This window comes from Sturnira hondurensis, unplaced genomic scaffold (genome assembly GCF_014824575.4).
Source record: "Sturnira hondurensis isolate 20B ecotype Veracruz unplaced genomic scaffold, ASM1482457v3 Scaffold0022566, whole genome shotgun sequence".
Taxonomy (NCBI): domain Eukaryota; kingdom Metazoa; phylum Chordata; class Mammalia; order Chiroptera; family Phyllostomidae; genus Sturnira; species Sturnira hondurensis.
In genome coordinates, this window is record NW_028095197.1 from 19791936 (window position 1) to 19815386 (window position 23451).

Consider the following 23451-nt stretch of genomic DNA (forward strand, 5'->3'; position numbering starts at 1 on the left):
TGTAAATAATGATGCAGTAAAAGTAAGTAGATAAAAGTCTCAAGCTCTTGCTTTAAATTCTTTTGGTTCCAATTTCTCCACAGGATTACATATTTGAAATATGTAGCAATTAACTGGGTTTTTTTATACAGACATCATTTTGTCAAAAATGTTTGCACAGATTTTATATTCAGCCTAGACCAGGAGGAATGTTCATAGAGCCAGGTGTTAAGAAGCCTTTCTTCTTTGTTCAGAAGTTAAGTATTTGGTCTAGGGCCATACCACCCTGACCGTGCAGGATCTCGTCTGATCTCAGAAGCTAAGCAGGGTCAGGCCTGGTTAGTACTTGGATGGGAGAAGTTAAGTATTTGTCAGCCTCAGTCATATTCTTGTCTCTGCTACCTTAAGAGTATAAGTGACTGAGGTTTCCCTGTCACATTTGGGATGAGGTCAAGATGTTAACCCCACCCACATACAGCTAATCAGATATGCTGTAAATGTCATAAATATCATTATTAATCATCACTATTTTGGAGATGCTCAGTTCCGTAAGTAGAAAGTTGTGAGCCTGGACACAGCAGCCAGACTGCCTGGGATGAATCTGAGTTCCTCCTGCTGCGATGTGAACTTAGGCAGATTTGGAAGTTTCTCTGTGCCTCAGTTTCCCTGTCTATAAAATAGAAATGCTAACACCAACTTCATAGTGTTTTTAGGATTAAATAAATTAATATTGGCTAAACACTTTGCTGTATGCAGTGTGAATCCAGGGCATACAGCAAATGCTCTCAAAGTGTTTGCTAGGTAAAATATGGGTGGAGGGTGCCTGGTAGTACGTAGGTAGCATGTCCAACCTACTTCAGTTGTGACGAGCCGCATAGGTGGCATTTATTGTATGGATTCCACAAGCCTCTGTGTAAAAGAGGTGACACACACTTGCCATCCATGGAGCGTGGTCTCGTAAAGAGGTCTGCTCCCAGCTTTTAGGTGGAGCTGTAAGGAGCTCCGAGTGGCAGCTGGGACCCCGGCCGTGAGGCAAGAGGGGGTGCTGTCCACCTCAGAACGAGCCAGGGATCGTGGGTTGCACACCTTTCCGGGTGCGCAGACCAAGCAGACCAAGCTCGTGGGCACGTGTGTGTAGTAGGAGGAGGGTCGAACCACGCGTCCTCGGGGCAGCGACAGCGGCGAGCTCGCAGCACCCGCCGTGGGAGTGTCGTTTACACACTTCCTGTGGGTCTCGTGGACCACGGAGCGTTTCCGGTGCCCGCTGGAGCCCGGGTCCGAGCCCCCGCCTGCTCGCTGGCCCCGCCCCGCCCTCGCCCCGCCCCCAGCCCGCCCACCCGCCGCGCTCTGAGGAGCGGGTGCCAGGAGCCCGGGGCGCAGGAGCGCTGTGCGCTGGCCCGCGGAGCTAGGCTGGCGCCTCCGCACCCCACTCCGCGCAGTGGTGCGCCGCCACCCGGCGCCTTCCCTGGTCCGTGTGCCGTCGCTGCCCGGCCCTCCAGCCGCTCTCCCTCCCTCCCCTCCGTCCCGCCCCGTCCTGCCCGGTTTGCCGGGCTCCTACAGGCCCCCTGCCGCCCGCGTTCCTATGGACAGACGCACAGACACCTGCAGGTGAGTGAGAGCCCGTGGTGAAACAGGGGGGCGAGCGCGCCGACACGCCAGCCGTGGCCTGGGAGTCCCTTTGTGTAGGGGGCGGCCACGCTGGGGTCTCGTCTGCATCCCCCTCGGCGGCCGTGCTGTGACCCAGCTGAACCCTTCTTTTGTCTCCTCTGGGCGGGGGGGAGGGTGGGAAGGCCAGAGTCCGGGCTGGGAGCTAGGCAGCCGGACGTCGTAGTCGGTGGTGACGGGCTTGGGGGCGTGACGGGCGGAGACCCCGCGCTCAGAGCAACCCGAGTCTCGGCGCAGCCGCTCCGTCCACCCGCTGCCCAGCATCTCCTGTCGCTGTGCGTGCGTACATCTCGCCTGCCCCTGCTTTTAGGTTTGTTTGAGGGGGAAAGAGGGCGGGAAGGAAAGAAAAGATCTGCCCTCTTAGTTTCCAAGTCTTGAGATGGTGTGGAGAGCGGTGGTTTGGGCTTTGCCCGACTTGTGTGTCTCGAGGGAGGCACGCGGAGATGCGTTTGGGGCGTGTGTGAAGGAACGTGCTGCGCTTCGGTCTCTTATTTATTGTTTCTAACGGAGGAGGGCTTTCTCCGAAAGACTCTCCCCCGCCCCCCATCTGAGGCTGCGCACAGTGATTTGTGTTTGTTATCAAATACATCCAGAAATGTATTTCCCTGGGTGGAAGGAGGTTGGGCTGGCGAGAGTCAAACCAAAATCAGAGAATGGTTGTGGGATTTCGGGTGACTTTCTTTTCTTTTCCTTACCTTTCCTTTCCTTTCCTTTCTTTCTTCTTAAGATAGAGACTTAAAGGCGAGAAATAAAAGATGAACATGGCTATGATTTTTACAGTTTTTTTATATATGTATATTTTAAAGTTTTGGGGTAAAGTTTTGTTATTTCCCAGACTCCTTATGCTTAGCATGATAGAATTTTCTACCTATTTAAGTACACAGTTAAGTGAGTCAGGGAGTGACAGCTTTTACGGTGGAGGTTCATTTAGGCTGCAGTAAACAATTGCCTAGCTTACCATTTAGCCTTTCTTTTTTGCTCATTTGAGATAGGTATTTCACAATGTGGTATCCCGCTCCCCATGGTTGTGTTTTCCCTGTTTTGTAATATGTATTCATGAGTACTCTGTACATAACCCAACGATTAGGTTGTGTATTTAGTGGACACAATGTTTTGAAAACTATCGTGATATTTCTGATTTACATATTCTGGCGACGTTTCTTAATAAACAGTTGCTGTGTGTTTCAGATACTCAAATAATAACTGAAGTTGAATGAGCACCCAGAAAATTAATTTTACAGATTCAGATTTTTAGTGCAGGTATGGATTTATATATTTTTATTAATTTCAGTCTGCTGCACACTTCTGGATACTTTTTATTTATTTTTCCCTGTTGTGTCAAAATCCATATCGACAAACTTAAATACCACAGTTACCAAGCATAGTATAAAAAACTGTTTTGGGGGGAACTCAGTTACATGTACAGATATATGTAGAAAATGGAGGCTTTGTTCAAAAATAAAAAATATATCTAAACTTGAAGGAAAAACATGGTGGAAAAATATCTGTTTAGATTTTCATCAAGATGTAGAAATTCATCAGAAAACAATATACAATCTAATACAGTTTTAATTAGGCAAACTGAGTTTTGTCATTTAAAAAAGAAAACAGACATACCTAAAATAGTGTTTTCTGGAAGAAAAACTTATCCTGAATTCTTGCCTTAGCTGCATTAATTGATTATATCATTGCATGCCTAATTTTGAACATGCCTGTAGTGTACATTTTTGTACACTTTTAAAACATAGGAGAGGCAACATCTAACAGCAATCTTGCCAGCCCCTTTGAGTTGATCGAGTTGTTAGTTCCTAATAACGGAACTATATTAGCAGGAACTAATGAAATAAGAGGTAATCTAGACTATCTCTTCCAGTCTAGATTAGATAAGTGAATTGAAACTCTGCACAAAGGCATGGAGCTCTGTACCAGCTGCTGGTAGGCCCGTGAGCAGGGTTCCTCTCTTCCATTAAGGATGGATGGCCTGAAGAGGAGGGGTGTTGAAATGTGTTCAGGCTTTTTCCTGAATGGTGGGTTGGAGTTGTAAGAGTCTCCCATAGTTTCAGATCTTGTACACTCTTCATCAGCTCTTAGAAGTATTAAAAAAGATACGTGAACAAATTGAATTGCTTGTTTATGTACTTATTTACAAGGCTGAGTCTTAGTGATAAGGGTTACAAAGAGTCACTGTGTAAACTAAACAGTAAGAGTGTGTGGCCTGTGTTGAGAACTGCTTGGCAAAGTTATAGTTGTGCTTAACAGTTTTCTGGGATTGGCAGTACAACTGGCTGTTTTTTTGTTGTTTGGGTTTTTGACTGATGTGTAGATATTAATTTGGGGGGTTTTGTATAATTAATGATTTTGCTATAATCAGAGGCATTCCAGAGAATCTTACATATTTTCAGCTGATCTTTTGGTATGTTGTTGTTTAGGAAGGCATATAAATTATTTTTCACTTTTCATGGTTGACATTTCGTACTGCTACTTTGAAATTTTAAATTTGTATAAAGTTGGATTTTAAATATAGCTGAGCGGTATAAACTGACATCAGATTCTTTTTTTAAACAACATTAAGCTGTCCACAGTTAAATTTGATGGACTTAAAAGTCCGTGGGCTTTTCTGCTCTTTTCCGGCTTCTTAATTCTCAATGTGGTACCTTTAAAGGCAACTCAGAAACATTCCAGTTAACATAAACTGGAACCCTCAAATGACTAGTATTATCATTAGTAATAACCAAATAGAAAGCTGAAAAGTAACAATTTTACTTTTTAGAATAGATTTATGACTTTCAAGTCCTTTTTGTGTGTGTAGTTGTTGTTGCCTGGTAGGAAAGCAGGTCTGACTGTGAGAGTGACCTCTTATTCTAGCCTTATGTTCTGCATTGTTTAAAAATAGTGCAAACCCTTGCTGCTTGCAGAAAATGTAGAATTTACTCTTGGATTAATATTCTGCTACCAGATGTATGAGGCTGGCTCTGAAGTGGCTTTTTCTCTTAAATACTGTCAAAAACTGGAAAGCTGAAGATTGGAGAGAAGCCATTTATTTTGCACAGTTTATTTTCTGACAGTTTGTGTTTGTAAAGAAACCTGTTCATAATATTACTTAAGAGATCTGTTTAGTTGCTAGCAGAAGCACCACAGGTTTCTTTCTTTCTTTTTTTTTCTTTAAAAAAGTTCCATCTGAGCTTAATTCTTCCAAGATACCTTTTGACTTTGCTTTTGATTAGTTGATTTATGGAACTTTATTTACCAACATAATGGGAGAATTCTTTTGCTATCCTGAAACTGCACTCTGCCTGTGCTCTGGTCTGTTTCCTAGGTAACAAATGCATTGCATGGATTCCATAATGAGGACTGTGGTTGGCTAGTTAACAGTGTAAATTCTGTTGTTCGGTAAAGCTTAGTCTTGAATTCAAATAAAGGTCAAGAATCCAAAAGTACTGAAAATACACAGTTTTGAATTTTATTTTGTATTCAATATCAACAAAGTTTAATATACTTTTCTGGAGAAAGGCACATTATGTAGCAGTATTCAAGTTTGTTGCAAGTCTTGCACTTGAATAGTTCAAGAGCTTTTTGACTTTTTCGTACTGGTAATACCAGTGGCTTTGGTGCCAGAGAAGATGTATTTCAGAAACACTTTATCACACAACGTAGAAAGCAAAGGGCTTTGGTCTAGGTCATCAGTAATTGGCCCATTTGTACTGAAAGAAGAAAAAAACTCATATATTTCAGAAGATAAATTGCATAACTTTATGTAAAATACTCATATAACTTTAAAAAATGTTAAGACTTAAAGCATTTAATATACTTTGTGAAAACATTAAAAGTCTTACCATAAAACCACACATTTTACTCTAGCACTTTTCCTTCTGTCTGAACTTTGCCTAGCACCAGGGAGCAGCTCTGAGAATAGCTTCCCCACCACCTTCCTCTCCCCTTGAAATCTCCAGCCTCTGTCACTGCAGATCCAGAGCAAGATGTAGTGTGCAGTTGCTGGTAACGGTTGTGTATTCGTTTACAAAAGCTTGCAAAGAATCAGAATTTCATTAATACCCATTGTAAATGTCTTTTCATTTGATGCCTGGAAATGTTTCTTGCTTGTTAATCATCAAGGATTTTGTTTGCTGAATATTTTAGTAATTATTTACAAGGAAAATTTGTTACATTTTTTCTTTTGAATTCTAGAGAATATCCAAACTTGCCTCCATTACTTTCCCTTGCTTGGATGGATTGTTTTTGGATTATTTACCCTTTTAAAGTTCATTTTAATTACAGGACCAGGATATATTTTGGTTTGATCTACTCTTGGCTTTCCTCAAAACTAGCACTACATTAAACTTTTTCAATTGCAAATATATCCTTTCAGATTTCCCTGGTAAATATTTACTATTTAAAAAAAATTTTATTGCCCTGGCTGGCGTAGATCAGTGGGTTGAGCGCAGTCCTGTGAACCAAAGGATCGCGGTTCGATTCCCAGTCAGAGCACATGCCTGGGTTGCAGGCCAGTTCCCAGCAGGGGATGCGTGAGAGGCAACCACACATTGATATTTCTCCCCCTCTCTCCTTCCCTCCCCCTCTAAGGATAAATAAATAAATAAAAATCTTTTAAAAATTATCATTAATTGCATTATTTAAGTCATAACCACCACATATCAAAAACTGCACTTTTCTGTGGCTCAGTTGGTTAGAAGAGTGATCCCCAGCCATTTTGGCACCAGAAACTGGTTTTGTGGAAGACAGTTTTTCCACAGGCTGCAAGGCGGGAGGAGGGTAAGGGTGGGGTGGCTTTATAGTCTGCCACCAAATGCAGCGTAATTGTCACTTGCCACTCACTGATGGGGTTTTGATATGAGTCTATAAGCAATTGATTTATTATGGTCTCTGTGCCGTCAAACCTCTCTACTAAAGATAGTCTGTATTTGCAGCAGCTCCCCAGCACTAGCATCACCGCCTCAGCTCCGCCTCAGATCTTCAGGCATCATGTTCTCATAAGGGATGTGAAACCTAGAACCCTTGCATAGAGGATATGCAAATGAACAAGCATTACTGTGTTCTAATAAAATTTTATGTCCAGAACCAGATAGTGGGCTGGATTTAGTTCACAACCCATGGTTTGCTGAATCTTAATCTATTATATTTGGGTAAAAAAGTGTTGCCACTTTTTTAAGTGACTTTATTTTTTTGCCCAGATGTCCAAATCACTTTCATTTTGGAAGGCCCATAATTTTACTAGGATATGTCTTAAGTGTTGGCTCTTTCCTGATAATTTTCCCGATACGCAATGTGTGTTTTATTACGTTGGCTCAAGTGTTTTTTCAAAAAATATTTTCATCAGTTCATGGTTTTAGTATTTCTTGTTTCATTGTTGCCATTTTCTGTGTGGTCTCCTGTTACTCCTATGTTGGACCTTCTTTGCTTGTCGATTATATCCGTGCCTTTAAAGTCTTTTGAGCTTTTATATTTGCTTTCTTTTTTTATTTTTCCTTTTTATCCTTTAGTCTCTTTAATGTACTTCTCATACTCTTTCTAGTAAGTCTAGTGTCCCCTTTAGTTTTGTCTCCCTTTCTGAATTTTTTTCTTTCCTAGTCTGTTCTGCCATCTATCATTTCTTGTAAAGGCTTAATTTATCTGTTCTCTTTTTTAGTTTCTCTATTTCTGACATATGCATTCTTTTCTTATCTTCTATCATTTTCTTATTTCTTTCGGGTTTTTTTTTTTTGTAATCTGTTACCCAGGGATATGTTTATTGATTTGAGAGAGAGAAACATTGATGTGGGGAAAAAAATCAGGTGGTTGCCTCCTGTATGCGCCCTGATCAGGGATCAAAACCACAGCCTAGATATGTCCGTTCCCTGACTGGGGAGGGAGCCTGCAGCCTTTGGTGTACCGGCTGGTGGTCCATCCAACTCAGCCACTGGCCAGGGTGCCTTTGTTTATTCTTAAGTATGAATTTTTATGTTATCTTGGAAAACTTTTTTTCTTATTCATCTGTGTAGGTTTAAAAAAAGGTAAGATATGCAGTAATTTGATTATTAACAGCTTTTCTTAATTATCTGCTCTATAAAATAATATGTTAAGCCAGTATACAGGGTAGGGCAAAAGTAGGTTTACAGTTGTGAGTACATGAAATGGAGCTTATTATTGTACTATTATTTATTAATTATTGTATTATTTTCCATACAAACAACTGTAAACCTCCCTTTGCCCCACCCTGTATATTTGTTTCAGAGAGTTTACTTCTTTTCTAAATTACTTGGGTTTTTAACATTCTCCTGACCATTCTGGTTCAATAATATACATTTTTTGTTATTTTGAGAAGTCAGCTCTACATTCATGAATTTTTGTATAACTAAAGTTTATTTTTAATTTTTTCTCTAAAGTTTATTTTGAGAAAATTTGAGATTTTAATCTTTCGGTAGAAAATGTTCTCCTTGTGTAGTTTACTGTAAGTAAAGGTGGCAATTCAGTTACTGTTGGAAATTTGCCAAAGGACTTCTTTTCTGGCACCTGGATGAACCCAAGCAATTTGACAGAATTTATCAAGAGCCACAAATGTAGTCATACCCATTTACCCAGTACTTTGACTAATTGGAAAGAGAAAAAGAGATGTACACAAAAACCTGCAACAAAAGGGAGATCAGGTTCACGGGCTACATCTGGCCACAGCCGTTCGTCAGGGCTGCTTTTGTGCTGCGGTGGCAGGGTGTCCTTCTTACAGAAACCCTGCGAAGCAGAAAATAGTTACTGTCAGACCCTTACCAGAAGTTTGTTGACGCTCCAGTGGAGTATTATATGAAGTTGTGACTGCCTATAACCAGTATATCCACAGTAGTGGAATTATTAGATAAATCTGATATAAGCACTTGACGGAATAGGATGTAACCATTTAAATGATTATAGCCTGGACAGCTGGAGTGCCGTCCAGTAGAACCAAAGGTTGTGGTGTTTGATCACCAGTCAGGACACATACGTAACTTGTGGGTCCAATCCACAGACAGCAGATCAATGTTTCTCTCTCTCTCTTTTTCTCCCCCTCCCTCTTTTCCTCTCTCTCCCACCTTTACTCCCACTTTCCTTCTTTCCTCCCTCTCTAAAAATCAATACACATGAGTTCTTTTTCTCATGGTCATGGATGACAGTGGGCGTGGGGGATAGTGTGGCAGAGGGGGTGGGCGCATAGGATAAATGGCAATGGAAAAATACAATAAAATAAAAAATAAAACCTCAAAAATAAAAGGCAAAAAAATAAAATTAATAAACGTACCCTCCAGTGAGGATTTTTAAAAAATAAATAATAAAATGATTATAGAGATCATCAAATCAGTAAAGACAAAAACTTCTGTCCCCATAGAACTTTAATTTTAGTAGAGGAGATAAGCGAATAAACAAGATAAATATATAAAATAACATATAAGGGATAAGTGCTGAGATTGAAAAGAAGGAGGAAGGCGTATATGAAATATTTCAGGGTCAGGACTTGACAGTTTAGATTGACAAAGAGGCCTCGCCGAGAAAAGGACTTAAAATCCGTGAAAGTGCTTGACATACAGGTAACCAGGTGAAGGGCATTTGAGGCAGAGGGAACACTACACAGGACTGAGGGACTTGAGCATCAACAGGTTTTGGTATCTGTGGTGTGTCCTCTGCGGTGCGTCCTGGAACCAATCCCCTGTGGATACCAAGGGACGACTGTATATACTTCATAGGGTTGTTTTGAAGATGAAATGGATTCGTGTGGGTAGAGACATCAGAGAAATTATTATGGAGGTTAAATCAGACGAAGTTGAGTTCGACAAATACTTGTTCTGTTGAAAGTCTCTCTGTCTGTCTGCTTTGACTTCATAGGTAACGCACAGTAATTTATTAAGCACCGTGGTTCCACATCATGTGCTGTTTTAGCACATATGCTATACACCTTTTATAGACGGTTATCAGCTTTTGGAGAATATTTCGATAGGAGAAACACTGTGACTTTGGTGACCAGCGTTTGTGGGTTATCTGATGCACCATGGAGCAGGCTGAGTGGCAAACGGCATTTAGCCAGCTCTGGGAAGGGTTGCTTTTGTTTACTGGGGCATGTGGGAACTTTGCTTTGTGGGTATGTAGGTCAGGGCGCCAAACAACTCTGTTTAGACAGATACATGCAGAGGTGAAAGGAGATCAAGGAAAGCATAGTGAGTGAGGGTGTAACCTGGTCCTTTGAACGGTGCCACCAAAACTCTGGTATTTGAGTGTCCGCTCTTCAGAGAGGCTGAAGATCACTGAATTCACGTAGTGGATATAGTTAACAACTAATTTTTTTAGTTTTTCCAGAAGATGACTTAATTTCTAAAATACATGGGAAAGCTTTTGGTGAAGTCTGAAGTATAGACAAAATGAAACTTACCTTAGAGAATACTATGGCAGTCTGGAAAATTTTTGTGAAAAATATTAGGTATATTTTTCTTTGTGGTATCTATTTTAGTGAAGGATAATTTTATATACATAGTGTGTCCTGAGTGTATTTTGGGTTGGTGACTATGTGGAGATTGCATAAAATTCTATTACTTTACACTGGGAAAAATCTGAAATCTTTACGGGGATGATTTTGTTTTGTTCGGTACTAAGTCTTCAGAAGTTACACTTGCTCAAGCTGCTGCTTAAAGAAAACAAAAACAAACATAGGTGAATGAATGCCGGTATAGTCGGCCATGTTTCTCCCACACGGGCTCTATCAGAAGGTTTCTGCCTGCCTTGCAGAATCATGGATTGTAACTTAGGGTGTCTGTAGGCACATTAATTCTATGTAGAACTCAAGCATCATGCTTGTTAACTAGAAGTGTGGCAGTTTTGCTAGTAAGTTGCTAACAGGACTCAGGTTTTTATATGGTTAGTAGTATACTCCTATTATAGCAATCATGGTATTTAGTTGAACCTGTAGGTCCATTGTGTTTTTCCTAGCCCATTAAAGTGAATGGAAAGACCTCTGAAAAGGTTTTTTTTTAATGCAATTCAATACTCATGATTTAGTTATTTATTAGTTAAGCTAAAGACTTTTAGAAGCATTTGAAGGTGGGGGGAAGGAAACGGTACGTTTACAGAGGCATTTGTGTGACATAAAATTGTGACACCAGATGAGCCTCTGTCTCCCAGTTCTCTGCCGATACACCAGACTCTGGCCCGAGGAGTAGTGTGACTCAGACTCTGCCGTACCACTCTTGGCAGTTGTGCACGTGATTAGTCTGGAGTGCTCAGGAGGGATGTGTGGAGTCTCTCTTTAGGTTTTAAGAAATGAATGTGATTGAATGTTTTAGTGTGATTTTTTTTTTAGCAGAAATTTTTGTTCTGTGTGATAAATGTGCAGTATTAGCACCAAGAAAATGAAATATTGACTGAGACACCTATCACATTTTCTGTACCTGCAGGATCAAAGTTTGCCTTTTTTATCTTTGATATTTCTTAATCATTTTGTGGCTTTTTGATCCCTGTGAGAATTAGTTGAAAATTTTGGATTCTCAGAAAATGCCCATTTGTACATACACCTTGAAAAATTTTTTTTAAGATTTTATTTATTTATCTTGAGAGAGAGAGAAAGTGAAATAGAAAGAGAGAGAAATGTTAATGTGTAGTTGCCTCTCACATGCACCCCACTGGGGATCTGGCCCGCAACCCAGGCATGTGCCCTGACTGGGAATCGAACTGGTGACCCTTTGGTTCGCAGCCCATGCTCAATCCACTGAGCTACACCAGCCAGGGCACAACTTGAAATTTTGTATAAATTTTAAGAAATATGTGGATCACCGATGCATTGTGCTAACAATCTCTGTTTTGTGTAATTACATTGTAGCATGATTTTCTTCAAAGACTAGAAACCTTATAAATTTGAGAAGGATCGAGGTGAGTGAGCTTATGCGCTTCCAAGGAAAATTTACTTGTTTGGTGAGGAGATGATAACATGGTATTTTTCCATCAGAAATTCATTTAAACTGTTGTTTCTGATCAATGTACTAGTGGTGTGCATCTGGTTAAATCATTCTCTGCACTATAGGTTATTAAGAAACAGCACCTTATTACTGGTGCATTTGTAATGGCAGACTAGCAAGGAAAATTAAAAAGTTTAAATTTTCTCATTTCTATAGGAATAGAGGGAGAATTCATTATATCAAGCATTACAAATAAGCATGTATTAAAGTGGCCACATAAGATTATGGCACGTTGTTAGAATGCCCCATAAAAGATTATTTGCATGGAAGATGATTATTCAATAGGACTTTAATTTACAAGAAACGTTCCACCGTTTAATTGAGCCCCTTTACACACACTGCCTCGCTTCAGTAGATTGCATTTGCTCCTGCATATGTGCAGTGCCGTAAGGGTGGTTAAAATCTGATTCAGTTTAGCCGGAAGGTGAGACAACAGCTGAAAGTCATGTCATAAAAACATACATTATTAAACACTTGAGAATTGTTTCTGAAATCGGTTTTCCGTTGGCTGGTTTGTACCATAAAGCTGATTGTCTGGTGTTTTTTTTTCCTAATAAGATTTGTACAAGATTATTTGGCCCTGCTGGCCGTTAGTTAAACTGTATGGTTCAGTTTTAAAATCCCTCACTTTTATAGGCCATTCGTCTATATTGTACTTTTCTGAAATGAGCAAACATAACCTGCATTTGTGGTCATTATTGAAAGAAAATTATTTGGTGATAAAGAAGACACTAAAATAAGCATTTCAACAAAAGCTAACTTGTGATGAAAAGGCCTAGAAAAATAATGTATGGTAAAGAAACAAGTAATGTAGCTGTGTCTAATGTCTTCTCTGTCTGTGTTAACAGAACAGTGTATAATGTATGAATACACTTTGTCACGGAGAAGGAGTTTTGGATGAGGTTGGGACTGACTCCTTGTGGATGTTCCATTCTTGAGACATTTAAAATGAGCAGTGTTGTAATTAGCCAGGCCCATTCTTAATGAGGAACTCTGAATATTTCAAATGAGGAAAAATCTGAAGGCCTGCAGGTTCAGGGTACCTATTATCACCATTGGCTGGGAGGTCCCAGCCAGTGCAGTAAGGTGAGGCCAGAAAAGGGGATTCAGATGTTTTAAAGCCCTCTATGTATTACCATTCGAAGGAATAGTGACGGGATAGAAGAAAGGAACATTCTGAGGGTAAAAAGGAAGTCTGAAGTGGTGAGATGAGAGGCCGAAACATTTTCTGTGGGATGCCTACTGCAGTTTTGGTGAATGAAGGCTTGCTGCCGAAAGTGAGGGGGCTGAGGGTAAAATTGGGCAACGGAGAAGAATGAGAAGAAAGGCTTTGGAGTGGCAACTGTGATGAAAAATTATTTGGAATAGCTTTAAGACTTCAGCTGGGAGGTTCCTAACACTGGAGTCAGGCAACAGAAGTTGGTCCCTACAAGTCAGGGTGACTTCTGGATTCTCTGAGCATAGCAATTGATTGACAACCTGTATGGGCAAGCAAAGAGGTGGTCCAGCCCCTTTCGCAAAAATTGGCTCCTGAAATCTGATACTTGACTTTATGAAACCCTGAAGTTGGAGATATTGTCGGATCAATTGGTTAATTATAAGTGTGGCAAGGGAGAAAGGAAGGGCAGGTGAGACTTTTGAGAGGAAAAGCTTTGTTTTACTTTTTTTAGAGAGAGGGAGAGAAAAGAAACATCAGCCCCCTTTGCCCCCATGTTTTCCAGTGGGGGACAGACCTGCTACCCAAACATGTGTTCTGACTGAGATCCAAGCCAGCAACCCTTTGCTCTGTGAGATGACACTCAACCAGCTGGCAACACTGGTCAGGGCTGTGTTTTATTTTTGTAGTGGACAGATCTGTCAGTCTCTGATTATGTACCAAAAGGCCTCTATCACAATTGTATATCAGAGCAAATAATTTTGAGTCAAAAGTTTTGAGTTCAAGTCCTGCCTTGATTGTTGTCTTGCCTTGGTTAGTTAAGTCACTTAACCCTCTGAACCAGTTCCAATGTCAGTGCAGTGGAACTAAAATTACCTGGTAGCTTAGCCTCACAGTTGTCCAGAACTTGAAATGAGAGACAAATGTATGAAAATCTTTTTGTAAAATACAGGGTCCCATTTCCTAGTCCGTGCCCTCCGCTCTTTTCCAGTCTTCCTCTCCCTTATCCTGTATTTTGTTCATGTAGTGTAAATAACTTTGCCTCACGCCCGTGATAAAAGTGTGAATCTTGTAGAAAAGTAACAAAAGAAGTATTCATGACTATTGGTGTAATTACTTGCCTTGTGATAACATTTCATGTCAAAAATACATTAGACTTATGTTTCTGGCCAAGGTGGAGAAACTGGGAGCTGATTAATCATTCCACCTGTATTAGGGTTCTCCAGAGAAACAGAACAAATAGGGGTGCATGTGTGTGTGTGTGTGTGTACATCTACATCTACAAACACACTACACACACACACAAAGCTATGAAGAGATTTATTGTAAGGAATTGGGCCACACAATTACAGAGACTGAGAACTCCCAAGGTCTGCAGCCAGTAAGTTGGAGAGCTGGGTGAGCTAGTGGTATAATTCCTGAGTCTAGAGGCCTGAAAACCGGGAGAGCCAACGGCGTAAATTCTAGCATGAAAGCCTTTGGCAGGCTCAAGACCCGAGAGGCACCGGTGTTGCAGTTTGACTTCGAAGGTAGGAAGACTGATGGTTCAGTTCAGCCGTCAGGCAGGACGTGTTCCTTCTTACTCAGCGTTTTTGTTCTGTTAAGGTCTTCAGTTGATTGGATGAGGCCACCAGTGTTAGTGAGGTCAGTCTGCTTTACTCAGTCTGTTGATTCAAATCTTAATCTTATATGGAAACACCCTCACAGACACACACAGAAAAATGTTGATGAATGCCTGGGTCCCCTGTGGTCCAGTCAAGCTGACACATAAAATTAACCATCACACCACCTGAAACAATGAGTAAACAAGACAGAATATATTAAATGTGATTTTTAAGACACTGGGTATTAGGCAGTGAAAGGACGGTGATCTCCGAGAGATGAGAAACAAAGAACATGAACCCTGTGATTATGCCAGTTTACCACCTTCAAAGGGTTTCTAGGCTGTGGGAAAGGGGGGACCCAGGTAGAGGCTGGCGGACTCTCTGAGTTGAGAAGATGGGACTGGAAGTCTGAGGAATCCAAGGTGCCTAGAAGTCCTAGGAAGAAGAAAAACTCTCTGTTCACAGATGACATGGTTCTATATATAGAAAATCCCAACAAATCCACAAGAAAGTTTCTTGAGCTAGTAGATGAATTCAACAAACCCGTAAGGTACAAAAATCAGTTGTATTTCTACACACAAGCAATGAATATCTGAAAAGGAAATTTCAGAAAGCAGTTCCACTTACAGTAGCACCTAAAAGAACAAAATAACTAGAAACAAACTTAACCAAGGAAGCAAAAAGGCTGCTACACTGAGAACTACAAAACAGTGCTGAAGGAAATGAAAGACAACCTAAATAAATATATCCCGTGTTCATGGATAGGAAGACTTAATATTTTAATACATATGTGAATATTACCCAGAGCTATCCTTATCAAAATTCCAAGAGCCTTTTTTACAGAAATGAAAAAGCTCACCCTTAAGTTCATTTGGAATTACCTGAGGCCCCGCAGAGTCAGAACAGTTAGGAAAAACAAAGTTGGAGGACTCACACTTCTGATTTCAGAAACTATTACAAAGCCGTAATAATCAGAACAGTGTGGTATTGTCATAAGGAAAGAATTGATGGTACAGAAATACACTCATGTATCTAGGGCTAATAGATTTTTGACAAAGGTACCCTGTTCATTCATTGGCAAAAGAATAGTCTCTTCGGCAGATGGGATAACTGTATTTCTATACACAAAGAAATGGAGTTGGACTCCTGTCTCATACCTTCTATGGGAAAATTAACTCAAAATGGATCAACAACAACATTTCATTTCAGTTAAAACCATAAAACCCCAGCCAAAGAAAGCAGAAGAAATATCATTCTTTGCTAATTTTAGTTTGTAGTTTCTCTGTTGGTTACTCCATAAAACGTGCCTTTTACCAGTCTGTGCTGTTACCTTTATTAACATGATACTAACACAAATGAGATGTTTATAATGTCTGAACTTGGGCTCATAGCATCCCAAACTGTTCAGGATCTATTTGGAGGTTTCATGATCTTTTAATTATTGGTTATCAGCAGGACATCATAGTCTTGTATTTAAATGTAACTTCACCATAGCAAAAGCATTGTAAAAGACCAATATAAGCGACAGTTAGGCTTTTAGGAATTTTTTGGTTTGAATTATCCTTGTGACTCCTGAACATTTCCTTAGTGCTTATTTGCCTTCCTTAGTGTTGGGTGTATAGGTGCTCAGTGATTATTTGTAGAATGAGTAAATACTGTGTTTACTCAACGATTATTTGTGGAATGAGTAAATAAGGTGGTGTGATCATGAAAATAAATTCCAAATCTTTCTGTTCTTTCAGGCATTTCTAGCAGGTATGTATTATTGCTACAAATCATGACAGTGGGGAGAAATGCTCACATACTTATTGGAGTTAAAAGACATTTTTGTACTAACTTCTGATAAAACCATAACTGCACGGGAATAATTTGATCTCATTGGATTATGTTCACATAGTTGTTGGATTATTAAAACATTTAATTAGTATTTCAGTAAGTGTTGATATAAATATATCACCTTGTCTCTTGTTCTTAATTATACAGTGTTGTAGGAAGTGGACCAGTATATTAGAAAATAGAAGGTAGAGCAGATAAACATACTGTATTCATTAATTCAGCCTTTAGCAATGGCTGTGAGTAGAAGTACTACCTTTCTTTGCCAATGAGATAATGCATGTGGTATAGTCTCAAGTAACTAGAGACAGAATGAAATTGATATTTTGCATTAGTTGTGCATTATTTATCATGTCTGATAAAGCAACAGCATATGCCTGATGCTGTACCTTACATGCCCCTAAATGAAAAGTCTTTATTTTTGTCCACACACTTGAATGATCACTGTTGGGCGTAGAATTCTGGTCTTAAAGAGCTTTCCCCTAAGAAACTATCGACCATCTTTGTTGTCTCCTAGTATTTTATGTTGCAGACAAAGTATGTCATATTCTGTTTTAGTGCTGTACCCTCAATGCTGTCCCCAACAACAGCCACCCGTGTCTTAACCACGTCCTGTATGTTTGGTATATTTGTTGCCTCTAAGTAGCTCCAGGCCTACTTTCCTTTTCAACTGAATCACATTTGATGTCTGTCTAGTCTCTGTTCTTCATAACCCATCTTAGCTCCTGGTGCCTTTGAAGGAGCCAGGATTCCCTCTTCCTTGGATCCACACAATGGATATGATTGGCTTGATGTGTGCAGTCATTCACATCACTTGTTTTGACCTTGGACCCTGCCCGAGTTGGGGACAGTTTTCTTATTTCCACTTACCATATCTACTTTTCTGTGACTTAGTCCTTGGTTATTGCCGTAACAATGATCCCCCTTTCCCAGCCCTGAGTCCAAAGGTGTGCAAGATGAGGTTACTAATTCGGAAGGACTTGGTTCAGCCTAGAGTGGAACAGCTGCCGGAGGCATCACTGCAAGAGCTTATTCTCATTGTGTGGATCTGACATCCAGCATCTGCCTCTTGGTCGTAATAGGTAGAATGGAAATTTGAATCCATATGGTCCAAATTGCTTTTAGAGTTGAGCGGATGGTGGGAGCACCTCCAACTTAACGGGTGTGGGTTGCCGGAACTAGCAAGGTGCAGGGTTATGCGATGACGACTGGGCAATATGTTTTTTACCCACAACACATCCCCCACCACTGTAGCCACCGTCATCACAGCTACCCTCAGAAATTGATTTTTTTGTATTCATGACTTCTAATTTGAGAAGTGACCATGAGAATCAGATGCTAAGGGTAAAGGGTGAGCCTGGCAGGATGCTGAGACTTTTCAGATTCACGTATAATTGAATGCGTTGATTTTAAAGTACCAGCGAGTAGACGTGGTTTTGGAAGCTTTGTGTGCATTGAATGAAATTTAGGCTATTTTTTAGAGGTGCTGTCTGGCCTGGAATTTCTTCACCTTGTTGTATGCTTTTTGAAAGTCCTAGGGAAGGTAGTTGAGAATTTCTTAGTGAAATATTTTCTAAAAACAAAAGTGAACTTTTGCACAAATCTTTCTCTAAGGTATATGTATGAACACATACTCCAGTGTCATTTTAGCACAGGTTGTTGTGTAACTTCTAGCCTAGTCTTGTATGGAACTGGTCTCCGCATTACCAGGCACCGTTAGATCAGCTACAAGGGGACCAGGATGCCGACTGGAGAGGGACGGGAGCATCAGCTTGCTGAAGACTGNGAAAGTCCTAGGGAAGGTAGTTGAGAATTTCTTAGTGAAATATTTTCTAAAAACAAAAGTGAACTTTTGCACAAATCTTTCTCTAAGGTATATGTATGAACACATACTCCAGTGTCATTTTAGCACAGGTTGTTGTGTAACTTCTAGCCTAGTCTTGTATGGAACTGGTCTCCACATTACCAGGCACCGTTAGATCAGCTACAAGGGGACCAGGATGCTGACTGGAGAGGGACGGGAGCATCAGCTTGCTGAAGACTGTGCTCTGAGATACCGTAAGTAGTAAATAAGGTCAGTGAGTCTGCAGACTAGTGGAGGGGGATCAGGAAATAGAGCTCATGCGGGTGAGGAGTGTAATATACTGTAATAAACAGTAGCTTCATGTATAGAGGACAGACTTAAGGGCTGAGTTGAGAGCCGAATATACAGCAAAACTGGGACGCAGTTCGCTGAACTGGACAGTGGCGGTTTTCCAGAGAGGTGTTTCCTAAGCAGTCTTTTTGCTGAATGTGATGTCAGTCTTTTACACATATTTCTTACTACAGCCATAAAACTAAGGTTCTGTTACTATTACTTCTCTTTTATAAATGTGAACATTGAATCTCAGAAGTTGCGAATTGTTCAAAGTTATACATCTAGTAATTTCTGGATCTGAGATTTGAACCATGTCTGTCTAGGCCAGAGCTTGTGTGTGGTGTACTGAACCACTGTGTATATGGATAAGATCTGTGAGGCAATGTGTCTCTGTAACTTTATTTGAATTTGCCTTTAAAAAAAAAGCTTCAGGTTTGTCCCACTTTGTCTTAACATATTGAACAGGAACGTTTGCCCTGAATGGAAATTTGCAAATAGCCCTGTTAAGATTTGAGGATTAAATGAGAGTTGGTAGTTTCATTCAACATCAACAGTGAATCTGAGTGGGCTGCCAGGTGGTTCACGTGACCACACCACACATACGATGCCATTTCAGCCGTGGTGGCTTCTTTCAAAGGCCAGTTGTTCCATGTTCATAGACTGCTGACCAGCGGGATTAGGAAAGGAAACTTGGCTGGTTTAGCAGCATAGAGAAAGCTCAGTGTATATGTATATGTCCTACATTGATGAAGTTGTTAGTATCTCCTTCTATATATAAAGAAAATGCTAAACAAAGTGACATGGATCCCGGCTCCTGGGCTCCGTGGCATTATGGATGAGATGAGACAGATTCACAAGGACTACTGAGTCCTACGGAGGAAAAGGGACAGAGTGGATCCTCTCTCGAGGGGAGGGCTCCTCAGAGCACTTCAGCCACTCTCTCAAGAGGAGAGCGCCTCCACCCTTGCCTTGACAAGCTTTTATTGGTTCAGTTTGCACAGGAATACAGGGTGTATACATAAAGCTCATCAGTCATTGTCAGGCAGAAATGATTAAACAATAGATAACATGTAGAGAACTCTGAGGGTCATTCATGGTCTGGGTCAGATAGTTAAAGGGCCATAAAACTTTGGGGAACAAACTCACTTCCTGCTTGGACCTTTATCATTTAAATTGAGGGTGTTAGCAAAATAGGTTTCATAGGATTTTATGCATTCTTTCTTAGGCCTGATCACCCTAGGGAACCCGCCCTTTCAAGCACAGGGCTGCACCTACCACAGGCATTGTTTCAGGTTTAAGGCATTGTTTCAGGCTTAAGTCAGGCAGGGGAAGTAAGGCAGCCAAGAGATTAGGAGACTTCTTGCAGACAGAATGAGGACTCAAGCTATGTCAAAGCCGAGGGGCGAGGGTCCCTCACCCCCTTTTACTATAGCCCCCCCAAGTCCTTCTCTGAGAGCCCTTTTGCAACCATGCCTGTCTTAGGTCATCCCTCTTTTGAGGAATATTACCCTTCATTGGCTCACCAGTCATCTGCCCTGGGGCCAAGCAGCATGAAGAAAAAGGGGGCAGAGGTGGTACCCCTACAGAGAAGATAGGCTTTATCTCTCTAAGTGGCTTATGGTCCAAAGGTCCTTTACTCAGCCTTTACTTAGCCACGGGGGATTACAGCTGCTGAAACCAGGCAGGGCGGTTCCCAACAAAGCCGAAGGATAGGGCTGTGTGATAGGTGGGCTCTGGTTCAGATGACTGTTTTTATTCTTGGCCCTCATGGGCGCTTAGGCGTTGTTTATATGTGGAGTTGTGTTCCAGGAATTCACTCATATCTCACATGTGCCCTAGGTGGGGAGTGTGCATAATATGCAACCATTCTAATAGGGTTAAGGCAGGATTCTTGAGTAAGATTTCATAATTGGGGGAAGCTCTGAGGTTTATAGGTGATTCCAGAGATTGTGAACTGTTCTTACTTTGGGGCCACTGACCTACGCCTTACTCTCCCCTACCTCCACTCCACCCCCCACACGTAGGGCTTCTGCTCCTCTTGTCTGGCAAGCTTTTTTTTTTTACTCCTTTTAATTAGATTTTTTTGGTGTGATAAGTAGATATAACAAAACTTAACGAATGTAACCATTTTTAAATATATACCTCAGTGGCATTAAGTGTGTTCACATTGTGATGCTGCCATCGACCCCATTATTCACAGAGGGCTGCTTGACTTTAGGTTGCTGCAGAGCAGTGAGAAGCCTTCCTTCCTAAAGATGTAAAGCAGTGTTGTCCTGCANTTTTTTTTTTTACTCCTTTTAATTAGATTTTTTTGGTGTGATAAGTAGATATAACAAAACTTAATGAATGTAACCATTTTTAAATATATAGCTCAGTGGCATTAAGTGTGTTCACATTGTGATGCTGCCATCGACCCCATTATTCACAGAGGGCTGCTTGACTTTAGGTTGCTGCAGAGCAGTGAGAAGCCTTCCTTCCTAAAGATGTAAAGCAGTGTTGTCCTGCAGAACTTTCTGTGGTGTTGGAAATGTTCTCTTTTGCACTGTTCAGTGTGATAACCGTTAGGCCACGTGTGGCCTTTGAGCACTTGGAAAATAGTAGTAAGGAACTGACATTTTAATTATATTTCACTTTAATTATTTTAAGATTACATAGCCCCAGTAGAAAAGGATTAGTGAGTCTGCAGCGATCCTGATGCTGCCCTGGCACCTTAGGGTCGGTGTGGGTAGGGCTTTGATGCCATGAAGGGAGTCGGGCCTGGCCAACCATGGCAAACTGGGCTGGCATTTTGTCGTAGAAATAATAATTCAGGTTGGTGGTGTTATGTAGCAGTATTAGTCCTGTACTTCTGGTTAGCAGAGCGGGCTAAATGAGATTTTTGTGGGTGGCCTGAGAGCCTAATTACTTTGTGGATAAAATTGTTTTTATGATAACATCCTCATTTGTATTCTAAACCAGTTGATTTACTATCTTTGGACCTTGATTTTTTAAAAGAGACTTGCCCTGTGTTTTATATTTTGTTTCCCCAAAATTCCCTGCACAGAGGGTTACAGTGCATTGTATATGTATATATAAGGCTCAATACATATTGACTCTTTCACTGGTGTGTCAGAGATGTCTCATCAGTGAAGGTATTTGGCTAGATAGTCTGTGTACCGAACGTCACAGAACATTTTACTCTGCTGGCTGTGAATTGACACTTGACACATTTCCTTTTCTCCTTTGCTCAGTTCCCATCAGATTACTCATCCTCTCAGGACAATAAACGCTACACATTCTCTCCTGGAATCCACAGCAGTTGACCTCCCTGTAAGCATACAAATCTTGAGAAAATGAGCCTTTCCTGTGGTTTTCATTTATTCATAATGGTATGTTCCCAGAAATGGTGGAGGTAGGCTGATTCTGGGGATCACCAGTGGTCTGTTCATTGCCTGAATTATTTGGCTGTTCTTAATGATGCCATTACTCCTGCTTTATTGGTGTTTATTGCTGCAATTATTCATATGTGAAAGTAATTTTGCCTAGTACCTATTATATGAAGGGGAATTTATTACGAATTTCTTTTTTATATAATTGTCTAGTCCTCAAAGGATTCTGCAGTTTTACTTTTTTGAGTGAGAGAAGCCACATCATGTCCGTGATTATTGTTGTTATTTTACAGTCTAATTATATTACATAACCAAAATTTAAAAAAAAAACCAGACCCTCAATTTAATGAATCTGGGTGAGCACAGAGGAGAAGAAATAGGACAAAGGAATTCAGTGGCTGTTATTTGGGACCTTGGGAGTGGGAGGACTTGGAAAGCTCCTTTAAGTTTTTGTTCTGATATATGCCCATCCATGAATTCTCCCAGTGCCACCTTAATCGTTGATTGTCAGGGCTTTTGGTGTGCATGTGAAACTAAGTTGTTCTACAACGTGTGAAGGAAGGAATCCCCTTTGTATATCTCTGGGGTGCTAACAGGTTGGGGCCACTGCTTCTGTAAGCCTGGGGGTGTTTGTGATCCCCTCATTCAGGCACTGACATGTTTGTGTACCAACCTTCTCATCTCAGCTTTTCTATTGACAGCATTGTCTAAGCATTAAGACACTTTTCCTTCCTCAGCATCTTTGCCCTTGGTGTTCTCTTTGCGTGCAGTTTCACGCCCGCCACCCTCCGCTTCGCATGACTCCTTCGTGTTTCTCAGTTCTCAGCCTAAAAATCACTTTCTCAGAAAAGGCCTTTCCTGGTTGATCGTCTTTATTAGGTCTCCCTCATAATTCTCTGTTGTACCTTCTTGTTTGAATTTTTTCCCAGCATTTACTGCACCTGTGGTTATTTGGCATGTCTTTATTTTATCTAAAGCTTCTCCTCTGGTTGACCTCCAGGTTTATGTATCTGCCTACCTATTGGACATTTGTACATTTATTTATTCTCAGATATTTATCGAATGCCACTGTGTGCCAGATGCTGAGAGGACGGACAGACAGTCTGGCCTCTGCCCTGCCCTTGTGGGTTTATAGCTTACACAGCACATAATGGTAATCAAATACAATCGATCACCGCTGTTTGTGGATTACATATTTGTGAAGCCTGCTACTTACTAAAATAAATTTGTAACTCCAAAATTAGTACTTGCAGGCATTTGCAGACATGCCACAGTGGTGAAAATTTGAGTTGACAGACCCAGCTACGGTCAAACAAGGCTCTGCCTTCTAACTTTAGCTCTCATATAAACAGGTGTTCTTTTCATGGTCTAGTCCAGCCACCTTTTTTTTGCAGTTTTTTGGTGATTTTACTGTTTGAAATGCCACCCGCGTGTAGTGCTAAAGTGCCATCTGGTGTTCTGAGTTCAGGAAGGCTGCGATGTGTCTTACAGAGAAAATACTTGTTAGATGAACTTTGTTAGAGGTACAGTGCTGTTGGCTGTGAGTTCAGCGGTGATCAACAATATCCCGTATATTGAACAGGTATCTTTAAACAAAAACACAGATGAAACAATGTGTCGACCAAATGGTGAAAATTTCATGGCCAGAGGCTCATAGGCACTTACCTGTATATTTATTTCCTCAAGGAGTTCTCATTCACTGATTCAGTGTTAGTGACTTTACAAAACAGAACTATTCTAACGGAAC

At 40.9% G+C, this 23451-nt stretch overlaps 1 protein-coding gene across 3 annotated transcripts in view; it reads left to right on the forward strand.

Moving 5' to 3' along the window:
* The first annotated feature begins 965 nt into the window (after positions 1-965).
* The window catches only part of KIAA1958 (KIAA1958 ortholog), a 105217-nt gene continuing 82731 nt past the window's right edge, over positions 966-23451 (forward strand). For 2 of the 3 annotated variants that reach the window (XM_037036202.1, XM_037036201.1), the window contains exon 1: positions 966-1587. The gene's annotated coding sequence lies outside the window, so the exon portion shown is untranslated. The remainder of the gene's footprint in view (positions 1588-23451) is intronic. The other variant, XM_037036200.1, reaches the window with a different exon arrangement.